Source organism: Coturnix japonica, chromosome 7 (genome assembly GCF_054131305.1).
Source record: "Coturnix japonica strain WE chromosome 7, WE-NBRP24, whole genome shotgun sequence".
NCBI classification, from domain to species: domain Eukaryota; kingdom Metazoa; phylum Chordata; class Aves; order Galliformes; family Phasianidae; genus Coturnix; species Coturnix japonica.
The window spans coordinates 2,531,538-2,546,207 of NC_140669.1; the positions used below are offsets into that span (position 1 = coordinate 2,531,538).

The 14,670-nt window shown below is 45.5% G+C and overlaps 1 long non-coding RNA gene across 1 annotated transcript; it reads right to left on the bottom strand.

Annotated features, from left to right (window-relative positions):
* Positions 1-5,999: 5,999 nt before the first annotated feature.
* On the bottom strand, positions 6,000-11,880 carry LOC146760047 (uncharacterized). Its single transcript, XR_014948176.1, has 3 exons — positions 11,599-11,880; positions 9,931-10,025; positions 6,000-7,062 (listed from the first exon to the last, which is right to left on the bottom strand). It is a non-coding gene; the product is annotated as an uncharacterized LOC146760047 (long non-coding RNA).
* Between the last annotated feature and the right edge of the window lie 2,790 nt (positions 11,881-14,670).

Sequence of the window (14,670 nt, forward strand, 5' to 3'; positions counted from 1 at the left end):
AATCTCTTTTCTTCTGGCATTTCCAGATACTAGGCTGGGAGATTTGTTCACTACCTCTGGGAAAATGACTTTTTAGTAAGTGGTGCAAAAGCACGAGATTAATCTTCTCATGGATTGTTTTCTTTTTGGAAAGACACCCCCAGGATTTGTTTCCATGAACGTGAAAGGGATTTCCTCCTTTATCTCTGGGCATTGCTCTGTGGCTCTTTCAGTTCTCCTGCTCCGAATGCATCTCTGAAGGGAACAGATGGAGGAAGTGAGTGTTTCCCCGATAGCCAAATTGGGTCTAATTCAGTTGCAACGTTGGGAGCTTTGCTGTAAATCTGTATAGCCCAGCATACTTTCCCCCCTCTCTGTCAACTACCAGCTTATGTTTTCTTCAAAGAGAGAAATGTATCGATGCTATTACACTGGGATATGTGGTTATCCAAACCCACCTGAGGCTGCCCAGGTGGGTGTTAATGCATCTCAGTTCTTATTGGTGCTTTTAATATTCTATTGAGGAGGGGCACACTGAGCTTTGAGAAACCATTAATTTGCCTGGAGTAGACTTTGTGTGACCTGGATTTGTTGCACTGAAGTTGGAAAAAGGACAGCTTTGCATCAGGACCACATGGAGAGCTGTCCTGCTTAACTGGAGTCCAGCTGTCCAGGTCTTGGATGGAGCGATTGATGAGGAGGGGCTGGAGCTCTCCCTACAGGTCTCCTGGTGGGAGTACAGTGGGCTCGGTGGGCTGGATGTGCTCCAAGCCCTGGCTTTTGGCCACAGTGGTCCTCAGCCCTCATCTGCTCTGAAATGTGGTCTTCTGGGCGCTTGCTTTGGGGCCTGCATGCCAGATGTGCTAAGTGGCAGGGAAGGAGACAAGTTGCTATCAGAACTGTATCAAAATCCATGCTTTTATAAGGCATTTTTAGTTGGGTAAATATTTTTCCATCTGGAAGCTGTTCTTTCAGAAAAACTGAGAAGTTAAAATTCATGCTTAACCATAGTGCCATCCCTAATGGACTACTTACTCCACGAGATTCCTCGCTTATTGTTTTTTAAATATATGGGGTCATACTTTTTAACCCTCATGGTTATGAAGAATCTCTCGCAAAAAGGTTTATGGCGTCGTGTGTTGCCTATGAATTATTAGACCCTGTTCCTGTCTGGCAGTGAATGAAAGAGCCCAACATCTGGCTGTATGTAAAAGCAGATATCACAAAACTTCCCACTTTGAGGAGATGGGGTGTGTGATGGATGTTGTGATAAAGTATCTCTTTTGACAAGTAAGTCAGGACGGTTGGAGGCCCTTCCTATAAAAAATGTTCTGAGCTTAACCAAAAATCTTCTGGCTGGAAGCTTGAAGAAATCAGTCACGATGAGGCTCGCTGCTGCCACACGATAGCAGGAGTGCTTAAAAGCATGGCCTCTTTTGTCCTGTGCTGTATGAGCAACCCACAACTTGGTTCTGCATGGACAGAAATGGGTAGTGCCCAGAACTTGAGAGATCAGTCCATGAAAACTTCTTTTAAAGTTTGTTTGTTTGTTTGTTTGTTTTCAACCCACATTCAGGGCCTATTAAAGTCAACAGAAGACCTTCCAATGACTTCAGTAAAAATTAGATAAAAAATAGACATTAAGAGATGTCCTATATCAGCATTTCCCTGGATATTTCTTAACGTGAGTCATGAAGTGAGACAGGATCCAGGTGTGATGTTCCTGTCCGGGATCCCACAAAAGCCATCTGGTACTGAGGGGGTAAAATTATTTCAGTAGAATAGCCTCAGGTAGAGGCAGTGGTATGAATAATCGTTCCAGCCATTACATTTTGCCTTGTAATGTATCTAGAGCTAAACCTATTAACTTTGAGAGCATATTTATTGTTTAGAGCAAAACGCTTCTGCTGACAAATCTGCCTTGGTACTATTACATATTTCTGTCACCAAGCCCTTGTTCCTACTTTGCTATTTTGCTAATGTATTTTTGGCCTAGCTCCATGACACAGCATCTATTTGTGCTTTAGAAAAAAATAAGAAATTGTTTTATTTTCAGATCACGTTGCTGGTAGATTTAATATTCTCTTTTACCATTTTAGGAATAACAAACAACTTACCAATTTGCCACTGACAGATTCCTTTTCTCTTGCTGAAATGACTAAAACAAATGCCTGAAAGCTACATTTTGCATGTGTCAACCCTCTTCCTTTTTAAAGCTAACCTAAAATAAAGACTCTTCACTCTCCTACATGAACTTCAGAAGAAAACATCAGACGTCTTCTTCAAAAGTTAAGATAGGAACAGATGAGACATGTAAGATGATCAAAGGAAAATGAAAGTTAGCTGAAAATGCTCGTGTGATGAAAACCATAAAATGCTATGGGTCCACACGCTGCGTTTCGAAGTTAAACCTGCAAAGAAGAGCTTAACTCTTACTCAGCACGGATCTCTTTGCAGTTTTGTTTGTCAGTGTATTAAAGAAACAACAACGGCAGCTTGGTGTAGGTTGTCAGTTGACTCTGTTTTCCTCTCTTGGGTAAATGTTGGCCGGAAGAAATGCGGCTAGTGAGGACAAAGCTGCTGTGTCACCTTGGAAGTCATCCTTCGTGATGCATATTTACTGATTCCCTGCTGGATCTTCAGTTGCAGCTGCCATAACTTCACAAGGAGGCCAAGGCCACAGCTGATGCACAGCACTGACATTCACCTCTTCATCTGGGGTAGCTGAACTATCAGCTGGTGTTGAATGATTGTTTGTTCAAGATCTGTGGATCAAAACCCAGAGAAACAGCAACACACATGATTTTCTTGAACATGTAGCTTTATTTAAGATCCACTCTGCAGACCCAACATTTCATTCTGTCTTCAGAACTCTAGCTCCCTTTTGACAGTGAGTACAAATCAGTGACTGAGTGTCTAACAGGAGGCGACATCAAGCATAGCTTCGAGTATTTGAATGTTCAAGTTTGTATCTTTTTTCATCTCCCTACAGTGCTTCCGAAGTTGCTCATCACCAACTATGGTGATTTACTCCGTGGGTTGTGAGCTCATTAAAGGCTTCTCCAAAGACAGCAACAAACCACCAACAGACCCAGTGCAGCTACTCACGGCCTGTTCTGATCAATGTGTACAACAACATGTAGCTCGAGGGAAAGCAGAGAGACTTGGTGGAATAATTCTTTGGGGCAAAATATTCAGCTGAGTAAATGAGCTTGGCGATGGCATACTGGATAACCAACAGATGGGCTGAATCTCTCCTTTGGGAAGGGACTTTGAGCTTTGTTCCTTTTGGTTATGTTCAGTTTTTCATCAGGAAGAAGCTCTGTGGCAGGCTGCATGGAGCCAGTTGGTTCTTCCACTCCATCTCTTGTCTGCCACCAGGTGCATCTGGTTCACTCATCCATGCCGTTCCTTGGGCGATCTGTCAGGACTGAAGTGACTTGTGGAGAAAGCAACATTTCTTGTGAGGGTGGGAACAAGTGGATGACATTATGGAACAGAAAACGCAAATTTAGTTTGAAAGGTCACTGAGACGGGGAGGCTGTAGTGTATGCTTGTCTCGTTGTGCCACATTATGGCCTGACAGTCTCTCTTTAAGCTTGGCAGTCCCTCTGGCCTTGTTGATGATGTGCAGAAGGCGTCCATAGTTTGTGCAGGGCAGCACTGCGTGGCCATGGCTGTCATCCCTTGAGTGAGAGGGCAGAGGAAATGAAAGCTCTGTACCTGCAGCACTTCTTGAATATTTATTGTGGAAGTGCTAAGCATTTCTATCAAGCTGCCCAGCCTTAAGGGTCTGGAACTGATTTTTCTGCTGATGTTTACTTTCGAAATGCATGACAGGAAACATCCAAAAACACAGATGAAATGTTTCAGTGCACGGCGGTGACAGGGTGCCACAGCAGGCATCCTAGCATAGACCCCATAGCTATCATCACATTCATGACAGCTCTTGCCCCTAATGAGCCTGGCCAGCAGCTTGGGGGCTGCTGACCTCAGGGCAGAGTGATGACGGACAAACCAACCTCTCAGACAAAGACCCCAGAAAGTCACATCAGCTGAGGATCTGGTTTGTGAGCTGTGAGGTACCGGGTAGGAGATCCAGCCCCACAGTCTGCCCTCAGTGCTTCTCTCCCTATAGCTGAGCCAGGGCTGCCTGCATGCTCCCATACATACAGGCCTTAGGTCATTTGAATAATTACAAGGGTTTGAATTTGTGCACGCCGGCCCTTAACAGCAGTAAACATCGGGGATGTGTTTTTTGAACAGATTGCATGGATAAAATGAATGTGGGCAGAACTCAGACTGCTCTGCTTTGTCCACACTGCTGACCTTCTTGCCGTGCATGCTGCATGGCCTGCGGGTGGAGGAATGGGGATTAAAGGTTAAGAAAGCTCTCTTGAAAGAGTTAGGGTGCTTATATATTTAAAATGTTTCCTTTCCCTAGCAATTCCAATATATATTAAAGCTAAAACCCTTCTGAGAGGCAATAAAACGGAGCAGTGGAGGAGATCATTGGGCAGATTAGGAAGAAGAGACTTAAGAGCTTACCCTTGATGCTTTCAGTTTCGTACTTTGTTCCTATTTTACTCTGTCAGTCTCATCTAGTATTTCTCACTGTGATTTTTATTGTGTTTTTATAGAACAGAGACAGCATTGCAAACTACTAGAAGAAAACTTGTTGGCGTTGAGCGGAGGGGGAAGAACATTCCTTTGCACATTTTTCAGTGTTCCTGTTATATATCAAATTTAGAAAGTAACAAGAAGTAGCATCCAGTTTTCATTAATGCTTGGGGGATTTCTTGGTGCATATGTTTTCATTTCCAAGCGTTCACATGAGAAGCAAAGGAGAATATGAAATTCCTTCTTCCTAGCCATCAGTGGGGTACGTGTATTATAGCCACAGAGATCCCTGGGCCTCGGTGTCAGGAGGAGGCTGGTAATCTGCCTTGTAAGTTTGCTCTAGCTCTGAAATCATCAGCAAAGGGAAATGTTCTGATGGTGTATTAGGACAAAGGGCAGCAACATGGTTGCTTCCCGTATGTGAGTGTACTTGTTGACACAGTTTGGCTCGTGGCCTGTATTAATTTGCTCAAAAAACCCGATGATACTCACATTCTTGGAGGAGCTTTGTGCTCCATCTGGGGACTGCAAAACCTGCTAACCCTGTCCAAACAACTCCCATGCTCACGTTGCTCAGTGAGTGATTTTTATGTGTCTTGTCAGTTAAGTATATATGTGGGCTCCCGAGGCAAGGGCTGCGTGTGAGGGTGTCTGGTGCTGTCACTGCTCTCTGGGAGCCCAAGAAGTGTCCTTGAGGAATGGTCACATGAAGCGTGTCCTCCCCGATTAAATCACAGCGGTGTTTGGGACAGGTCTCGAGTCAGCCTCATGATTACATCTGTAAAATTACCATGGGATTAATCCGCAGCAATTTGTGCATGTACTCCTTAATCTTTTTAAATCCCCATCTCTCACTCGGAAAGGATGGAAGCCATTGACTGAGATAAGATCCTACAGAAGGTCCACCCTGGGGGCAATGGTGCATACAGTGGATGGCATGACCCCAAAGTGTGGCCTGCCAGCTGTGGTGTGAGCAAACCTCAGGGCTGTCCATTATGGTGAGCAGCCTTTGGGGCTGTCCATCATAGTGAGCAGGTTCTGGGGCTGTGTGCCAGAGTCAGCAGGCTTTGGGTCTGTGGGCCATGTTGAATGGGCCTCGGAGCTACCAGCTGTGGTGTGACTGAGCCTCAGATGCTGGGGTCAGGAAGAGCATCTCCCTAAATCATCACCCAGCCTTTTTATGGCACATCTGGAGCCGTGTATGGCTCTGCCGAGGCCAGAGGAGCAATCTGTGCTCTCCTTGGTTGCCCCATGCAATGGGATCAGGGAGGAAAAAACCAATATGAGATATGCATAAATCTGCTTAATTTCCAGAAGGGCCTTCTTTTTGTAAGTTTAAAGTCTTCTATACAAGAAGTCGTGCTGATAGAATGCCAAGAAATAAGCAAAGTGCAAGGAAAGGAGGTATATAAGCCATGGGAAGCTTTTGATTTGGCACTCCTTAAATGCAGACTCAAACTCCACAGTGATTTAACAGGCAGAAATAAATAACTTCTTTGCATATGAGAGAAAGCAGAGCAGTGGCCTTGTGGGCTTTGGAGAGCTGACTAAATATAAACCTTAATGGAAAAGAGGTGCTGAAGGAAACTCCAGGGCTGTTGCTCACTGCTGTGCTGGCAGGTGTATGGACAGGATGATGTTGGGAGCCTTTTCTTTCTCTTAATTTCAGTGTTTCTATGGAAACAGATATTGAACAGGAATTGTTCTTTCCTGCCTTTTTCTCATCATGCTTTCATTGGTGGAAAAAAAAATGTGAAAGTCCAGACGAAAGCCAGAGCACCCAGGAGCGTGTGTCCTCACTGCTCACTCCCAGCTTCATTTTCTAATGTAGGGATGTGTAAATAGGAACTAAAACCCTTCAGTTCATCCTTGGGAAATTCTTTCTGGCTTTGAAACAAAAAGTGTCTTCTGTGACCGTGGCCTCCATCAGAGCATTGCCACTGGCTGAAATGAAGGGTGCTGCAGGATGAGGGTTCCAGCTGGAATTCAGATAGGCTCTGAGCATTGTACCTTTATATTCACTCAAAGAGAATTTTGCATGAAAACAACTTGGGAATGTATGGATCAGTGCTTGTTGGGGAGATGAAAGCCAGCTGCTTTCTATGGGCTGGAGGTATTTGGGTCTCTTCTTCATGATAATCCTTCTGTATGATCAGCATGGGGCGAGGCAGAGTGTGCTGGGGTCAGAGCAGGAAGAGAAATGTCCTTATGAGATGCCAGTGCATCTTCCAGCATGGACTAGGTGAAAGAAATGCAATTTTCACATTGGTGATCTTTATCAGCTTGGCACTGCTTGAGGCATTTCTCATAGCCTTGGCTGCTGTCACTTGGTGTTGCAGCAGGGTGACACTGGTCTGAGCATCCTTGTAGCAGTTGCTGGCGTTTCCACTGATGGGTACACGTCTTATAGATCTCTGTTCCTGCAGAAGGTGGCAAATCCTTCAGGACCGACTCCTGCAGCACCTGTGGGAAATGCAGAATGCAATAAACCCCAGTGATTTATGATGTCATTAATCAAACAGCTGCCGTGGGCTTCATATACAGAAGAGACAAGAGAAAGGAAAGGGGTGTGGTGAGTGGATGAAGTGATCTGTGATGGGAGGAAAAGCTTATCACTGCCCTCTGAGCCACCCTGCGAAGGAAAGAAGTGCTATCTGATGATTCTGAGGTTTCCCCCAGATCTCCCCAGCCAGAGACATTGCTTGTGCTGGGCACCAAGTCTGATCTAGGCTGGCCCAGCTCCCTGTGTCAGTCTCTGCAGCTGTCTGTGTCACTGGTGTCTGCTCTTCCAGCAGGCTGCTGCCTCTGGCCAGGTCCTCTTAAATGAGATGGAGACAGCATTAGAAAAAAACCCTGTCTTTATTCCTATAGAAAATAAAGAGTTAATCTGTTTTTATTCTTTAATGTCTTTCCTCTGTGTAAGTTTTGGCATTTAAAATTAATGAAGAAAGTGAGAAAAAATGTGAATCAGACTACTCCCTCTCTGGGCTGTTTCACCCACTCTGGCAAACTGTTGTTTGTGAAGTTCTGTGTTGTTTGGGTTTTTTTAAATTATTATTATTTTCTTATGTATTTATTTATGCTCACTGGCATCTCTGATCATGCTCATCTTGGGAGCTGTGTGATGAGTGGAGAGCTGCTTCCTCCAGGACTCGCTCCTCACAACACTCCTCTGCAAGCTGCTTTCCCCCATTGTGCATCCCTCCTCCACGCTGTGGGCGACTGACTCAGAGAGTCTGAAGTCTCATGATGGAGTTTTCTCATACAGTGTACTGTTAATTAACGTGTGACTCAACACGTTCATGTTAGAATAGAGATAATTTACCATTTCGCTTTTGCTTTGCCTCTTCCTTCTCCTAAGGGGCTGGTGTTGGCTGGGAGTGTTCCCTCCTGGTGAACTTTAAATGCATGTTAAAATAGATATTTCTCTATTTTCCAGTTTGCAATCTGGGGCTATTTTGAAAACTAAAGAGGTCAGGAAAATGAAATAAATTGTTAAGGTGAAGCGACTGCAATGAGCATTGACCTGTGAGCCCAAGGTGAGCATCCCGACAAGGAAAATCACTAAAGCCGTTTGCAGGATATTCAAAACATTCCTGCACCCAAATAAGTACAATAAAAACTGCAGAAGTAATCTTTAACCTTAGCTTGCAGCATTGGGGTTATTAAAGTTATTAAAACGTAGTCGTTGGAGAGCTGGGGGACTCCGTTACGGTATCTGCAGCTCATTGAGTCTCATGTCGGAATTTTGCCCGGAGGGATTTTCTCGTTAATGCATATGTTGACTGGCAAATTGCTTTCTGTCTGCAGCTCTGGCTGGATGACGAGCTGGGATGTTTCCATATGGAGGCACTGCTGCTGCTGCTGATCAAGGGGGAGAGGACAGAGTGGGGAAAACACACGAGTAATACAAAACCTGTGCGTGATTTTGCCTCCTGGTGCCGTAGCCCAGCTATAAATATTAAACGCTGGTTTGGGATGGGATTTCAGCATGGCCTGTTGGCTCCCTGTGCAGGAGTGCTGCAACCTCATCCATCTGCCAGCAGGGCAGCCGCATTTCAGGAAGCAGGACTCCTCTGCTCTCCCCGTCCAGCTTCTCACTCCTGCCATTAATCACACAAATAGCTGACAGGGCAGAAAGGAGTTTGGAAATCTCTATTTGCCCACAGGGCAGTTGAAGAAGTGGAGCTTCTTCCTTCTGCCCTGTCTACAGCCAGGACTTGAGGCAGGGCACGGATACCATGAGCTGGGGAGAGCTGCAGGTCTGGGACATGTTCACATTAGGGTGAGAATATCCTGAAGTTTATTTTTTCAGTGATGGAGAAGATACTACCATCCTGTGTAAATTGCTGCCTTTATTAAGAGCTCTTGAGATGGGAAATGAATTAGTTTAAGTCGTGCCAGGCTAAATGTTGACTTCCAGCTCTGAGAACTCTTGATAAGTTTGCCTGCTTGATTGAGTGGTCTCCTATAAGATTCCAGAGCACCAGGTAAGTACTTGCAGATTATACCCAAGTCACTTGCTAACGTTTTCCATGATGAGAAGATTTATCTACTGAGCTTCAGTCTTTTGCTATAAAAATGCATTTTGAAGGGAACACTTTGGTCTACCAGCACCTTATAGGTGAAGGGAGCTGGAGATTTTCCTGTAACAGTTTTACAAAGCTCACCTCCCTCCTCTTAACCTTCCTTGTGCATCCAAGAACTGCTGGCCACAGAGGTGCACTGTGCTCAGCAGCACTTGATCTGGTGCTCAGCTGGGTCTCACGTGCCCTGACTCCTGGTGTCTGTGCTGTCTGTGCTCTTAATGTGTGGGTGTGCTGAGTGATGGAGGTGCTCCCAGCTGGGCAGTTTGCCCTGTTATTTATCAGTCTTCCCATTGCTCTTGTTGTCTGCAAGCCTGACAAGGAACAAATTGCATGGCTGCGGTAACTCCTGAAGAACATGTTTTCTTGGTTATCCTGTGAAAGCTTTGTTTCCCATTGGCATGATGATCTTTGTAACACAGAATCATATATTTTCTTCCCTGATCCCCGCACTCAAAAGGAAATAAAACCTGTCTAATTGCTGCCATCTGAGCTGGAGGACTGCAAACAGAGATGTGAAGGAGGCAGCACGGCTTGGAGCCATAAAATCCTCAGCACTCACCCATGGGTCACAACAGGGGAGGCACAAATCTTTCCTCCAGCCCACCAAGCACCATGCTCAGCAGGAAGGAGGGGCTCGGCAGAAGACTTTACAGGGGGAAAAAAGTGAAAAGATACACGACAGTGGAGCTGCTTTCTTGGCTAAGCACGAGGGAAGCTGCAGGAGGCTGTGTTACTTACTCACTTGTGCAAAATGTGCTTAGTTCCACAAATGCGGCGGTGCCAGTCCTGCAGGTGTGTTAGCAGGTGATAAGTGCTGTTTGCGTGCTGAGTAATGCGCTGTGGAAAGAAATGACCACATTTCAGATGATTTTAAAATCCTGACAGGTACCAGAAGGATAGGAAACAGCCAGTGCAAATAGATTAAGCACGGAACCTATGTTTAATGTATGAAACTCTCTGAAGGCTCCTAAAGCAGTGCGTGAAAATACAAAATCCCATGTGTTTGAGCTGAACCCTTACAGCTTTGGGGATTTTGCAGGCAGAAGCACTCACATTCGTTGCAACATGTTGTTCTCCCTTTCTTCCCCCTGCTCGCAGAGCTGCTGTGATAGATGTGCATCCCTCCCAGCCAACCCTGGACTGCAAGGAGACCACGCTGCAAAGCAATGGGTTTGGGCAGAGCTTGTCCAGGCAGGTGATTTTGCTCTGTAATGAGATGTTGCAGAGTGCATCTCCTTTCAAAGGGATTTAAATAATATTGACACTGAATATAAGAATCTTACAAGGAAATAAAATCCCTCTCCGGGTCTGTTTGCGCTTCTGAGGGGAAATCAATGTTCTCAGCTCAACAGCTTCCCACAGCACTTAGCAGAGATTTGCATGTTATTGGTAGCATTGCCCATGAATTTCCTCCTGCAGGCCAAGTCTTTTAAGGACTATAAACCTGCAGGGCCTTGGCCCCTTCCTGGCAGGGCATAGGGTGCACTATGGGGGCACCCCGCCAGTGCTGCAGGAATTTCAGCTCTTCATTAAATGGGAGGAGCCCATTGTGTTGTCCTTCAAATGCCAGTAAATTAATGAACATTAATTAAAGCCCAGGCCGGAGAGCACTGGGCACTCTTCAGACAGTGGCTGTTGGCTGCATCCCTGTTTCTGCTCTGATATCCCTGACATAACTGTTCCATCCAGCACGTGGTTTCTATTGCTGCTGAGACAAAGCAATGCACAGAGCAGATATTCAAATTATATATTCCTTGCTTGCAAGCCTCCCGAGCTGTCTGCTCTGTGGCTTCTCAGGGAAATACCCGGCAATGTGCAAAACCAAGGAGCCCTTTAATGATCCCTTCATTTCCCTTCTCTTCCAGCAGCCAAGAGAAGGATGCCCGGTTCCCCTTTGCTGCACTCTGCGGCTGTAAAAACCACAAGTGAACATTTCAGGCTGGAATTACAACTGGTGGGGCCAACTTCTGCCCTCAGTTACCATAGCATAACCCCAGTGAAGCCGGGATTAATAATCTCTATTGGGTTTCACAGGAGGCAGCACGCGGCTGGGCATGGTGTGGGGCAGAGCTGGGGTGGTGGGGGAGATGTAGCACAGAAACACGACTCGGAAGTAATTTTCCTGTAAAATTCCAACTGCAGAGTGTCACTATAATGCACCGTAATGACGGGGAGGGGGTGTAATTTTAGAAAGTGGTTTTAAAATGCTGTTCTGGAATACATCTGGATTCTCTTAGGAACAAGCACAATCTCATCAGGGACCACTTCAAAGACCATTTCCTCATGGTTAAATTATCTCGTTTGAGCCTGCTGTTGCATGTACATTGTTACATTATGTATGATTTTTGACTGCTTCTAATATGAACAAACGGCGCAATATTCCATTAGTGATCTTCAATTTGTACCTCACCTTAAGCCCCGCAGACAGCACGCCTTGCTTGGTAGACACATGCTGGAGAAAACGTCACAGCTCTCTGATGTGATGTCCTGCCTGGAGATTCTGGACACCAGCATCAATGGTGTTTTTGGTCAGCACACCAATGGTAGGTGGGATCCAACCTGTGCAGCTGCAATCTACCTGTTTCTGAGCGCCCATGCAGAGCATCCCTTTGGCTTTGGCCGATGTGTGATTCCTCCTTCAGTTCAATTCAAACCCTCTTTTGGTTCCAAGTCACTGGGAAGTCTAATAAATCTACAAGATAAATATTTACTTCATTTTCCTCCATTTCTATAGATAAGCAACCCTATTTTAAATCCCACCAAAGGCTCCTTCTTGTTCATGTATTGCCCGGCAATGCACAGCTCAAGTGCTGAGCCCATCTCTGTGCATGTGCTGATGCTGACATAGGGTGTAAGGGTTTTACACCTTCACCCTAATGGGGATGGGATTTCTGGGACCTGGGACATGCAGCAATGCCAGTGCATTGTGCCTGGTCTTCTCTTGTCAATGTCTCTCACCATGGCCAAACTTGTGCCAGTGGCTGGAGAGCATTGGTAGTTTCCTAGTATTGCTCATTCATAGAATTGCTGGGGATGGGGATGGATGGAATGTAAAACAGTCTCCCCGAAGATGTGCCCTGTGCTATGAAAAGGCTTAAAAGTCTTGGCTTACATCATCCTCTGTCTTCTCGGCATATAATTTATCCTCCTTTTTATTCCCTCGTGTGCCATGCATCACGAGGAGCAGGGCTGAGAACGTCACTGCAGAGCTGGCCGAGCTGCTTACTGCAACACACAAACCCCAGCTCCCGCCTGGTGCTGCATGAATGCTGCACGGAGCATCCATGTGAAATAACTCCAGGGGTAGATAGCAGTAATCTGAGCTCAACTGCAGATGAGAAAATCCTGCCTATTGTCCAGCCCTGATGAAATTAAACCTGGCGCCTTGCACAGCTGCTGCCAAACCCGGCAGCGCTGTTTCTTTGTGCTCATACATAAGCTCAGTTCCCTGCCATCCTGCAAGGAGCATCACTCACAGCCCGCAGGAAAACAAAACCTTCCTCCCTGTCTCACGCAGCCTTGGTGCACCCAATTCTGCTGTTATTGACAATGGTGTATTCTGGGGTAAAGGCCTGGCTTACATTGCTACATGAAAAATTGCTTGTTGTTATTGTTTCCACCTTCCTTTGTACTGAATAAAAGAAGATTTTGGATGTCTTTGTTTTGGGTTGTCATGTAAGGGAATGGGTTATTCTCAGTTTTGGAAGAGAATGCAATGAAGTTGTATTTCCTCATTATTCAGAGTGATTCAAATGCTGCAGGCCTCGGCGCACACTTATCATCAGGCATTTATCATCTCCGGCAGAGCGGCACTTGATCATTTTTACTTCTTGAAACGTGTACAAACGCCTCTGATAAATGCACACACACCAGGAAACCCAGCAGCAGCTGCTGCCCGCACACAGCCAGCAGTCACTGCCCCAGCAGCAGCCCCACATAATGCACCCTGCAGCCCTAACCCTGCAGGGATGAAGGCAATACCTGGGGGCAAGAGTAGGAAATGTCACCTCCTGCTGCTCCCAGGCTGCTCCATCCTCCCCCAAGCCAATGGCTCCTTCCTCCCTGGCTCCTTTAGTGCTTCTGAGATGGGCTTAGCTGCTAAAGAATGGGCATTGTTACAGTTCAGCTTGTTTCGGTTCTTCTTGAGAGCAGAATATCAGCCAGGCATCAAAAATATAAATTAAAAATCTTGCTGTACAAATTTAATTACAGCAAATTTTATCACTTAATAATTTTGTGTGTAATCTGAGTCACTTTTGTATAAATCAAATATAATCATCCTCATAACACATGGTAATTAAATGACTCATAAAGCGACAGCAATTACCTTGCTGCTCTTTGGGAACAGCTTATCTGGGCTGGTGAACACCTGGGCTGGCTGAGGTGTGGGGAATCAAGAGCCTGGAGTGGTCTTGGTGTGCAGCATCATGCAATGGAGCATCCCAGGTTGGTCCTGGTATGCAGCACCACTCAGTGGAGCATCCCAAGGTGCTGGAGGTGCGCGGGGTGTTGGGCTGCATTCTGCAGCAGAAGGGCTTCACTGGCTCCATGCAGAAAGGGAAAGGGGGAAAAACACTTTGTTTTATAGGTATTAAGGAAGATACTTTTACAGACTGTTGGCACACAAGGCTGTTTTGTTCAGTGTGCTTTATCACGCACCACACATGGATCCCCAGGAACTTCAGCTGTGACAGTTTTCAAGAATCCAATAAACTCAGAGCAGATCTTTTTTAATTGACTCAAATATAGCTTGGGGTACACATTTGATATCCCAACATTACTTCTGATTTAATTTCCTATGCAATTTTCTAAAAGCTATTTGACTTCCAAATCAGCACCTCCGGCTATGCTTTGTTTCTCTATCGTTGGTGGTTTTGGGGGAAGTTTATGCCCCCAAAATTTTGCTACCCCATGAAAATTCATGACTTGTGAATGCTTAAAGAGATTGGATTTCCAGGTAACTCAGGAAGCAGAGGGTTTAATTAAAGCTGAATAGATAATGGATTTTATTTTAATAGCCGAACTCGAAGTAAGTAGACTCAAATATATGTATATTTTTCATTGCAATCAACCCAAACCTTCTCACTGTATTTCAGATGAAACGGGCACGTGGCAGAACTTCGGGGCTCGTTAGTCTTGATGCTTAATCTCTTTTCTTTCTAAAGCGAGGGAATTCTGCTAATTTTAAATAGAGACTCGGAAGGAAACATTCTGGCATTTCTGACAGATTTTGATGCTTGCTAAATTCAGCTGGAATTCAGGCACCATCTCACTCCTCCCAAAACAGTCTTCCTCTGCTAGTTTTTAATTAATCTCCACATTTATGTTCCACAGAAGGCAGTGAGCACATCCCAGGCTTTGCATGAAACCCTACCAAGCTGCGTGATGAAACGATCTGATTTAGGTTGGATACAGGAGGAAGTTTTTCATCCAGAGGGTGGTAACGCACGGGAACAGGCTGCCCAAGGAGGCTGTGGATGCC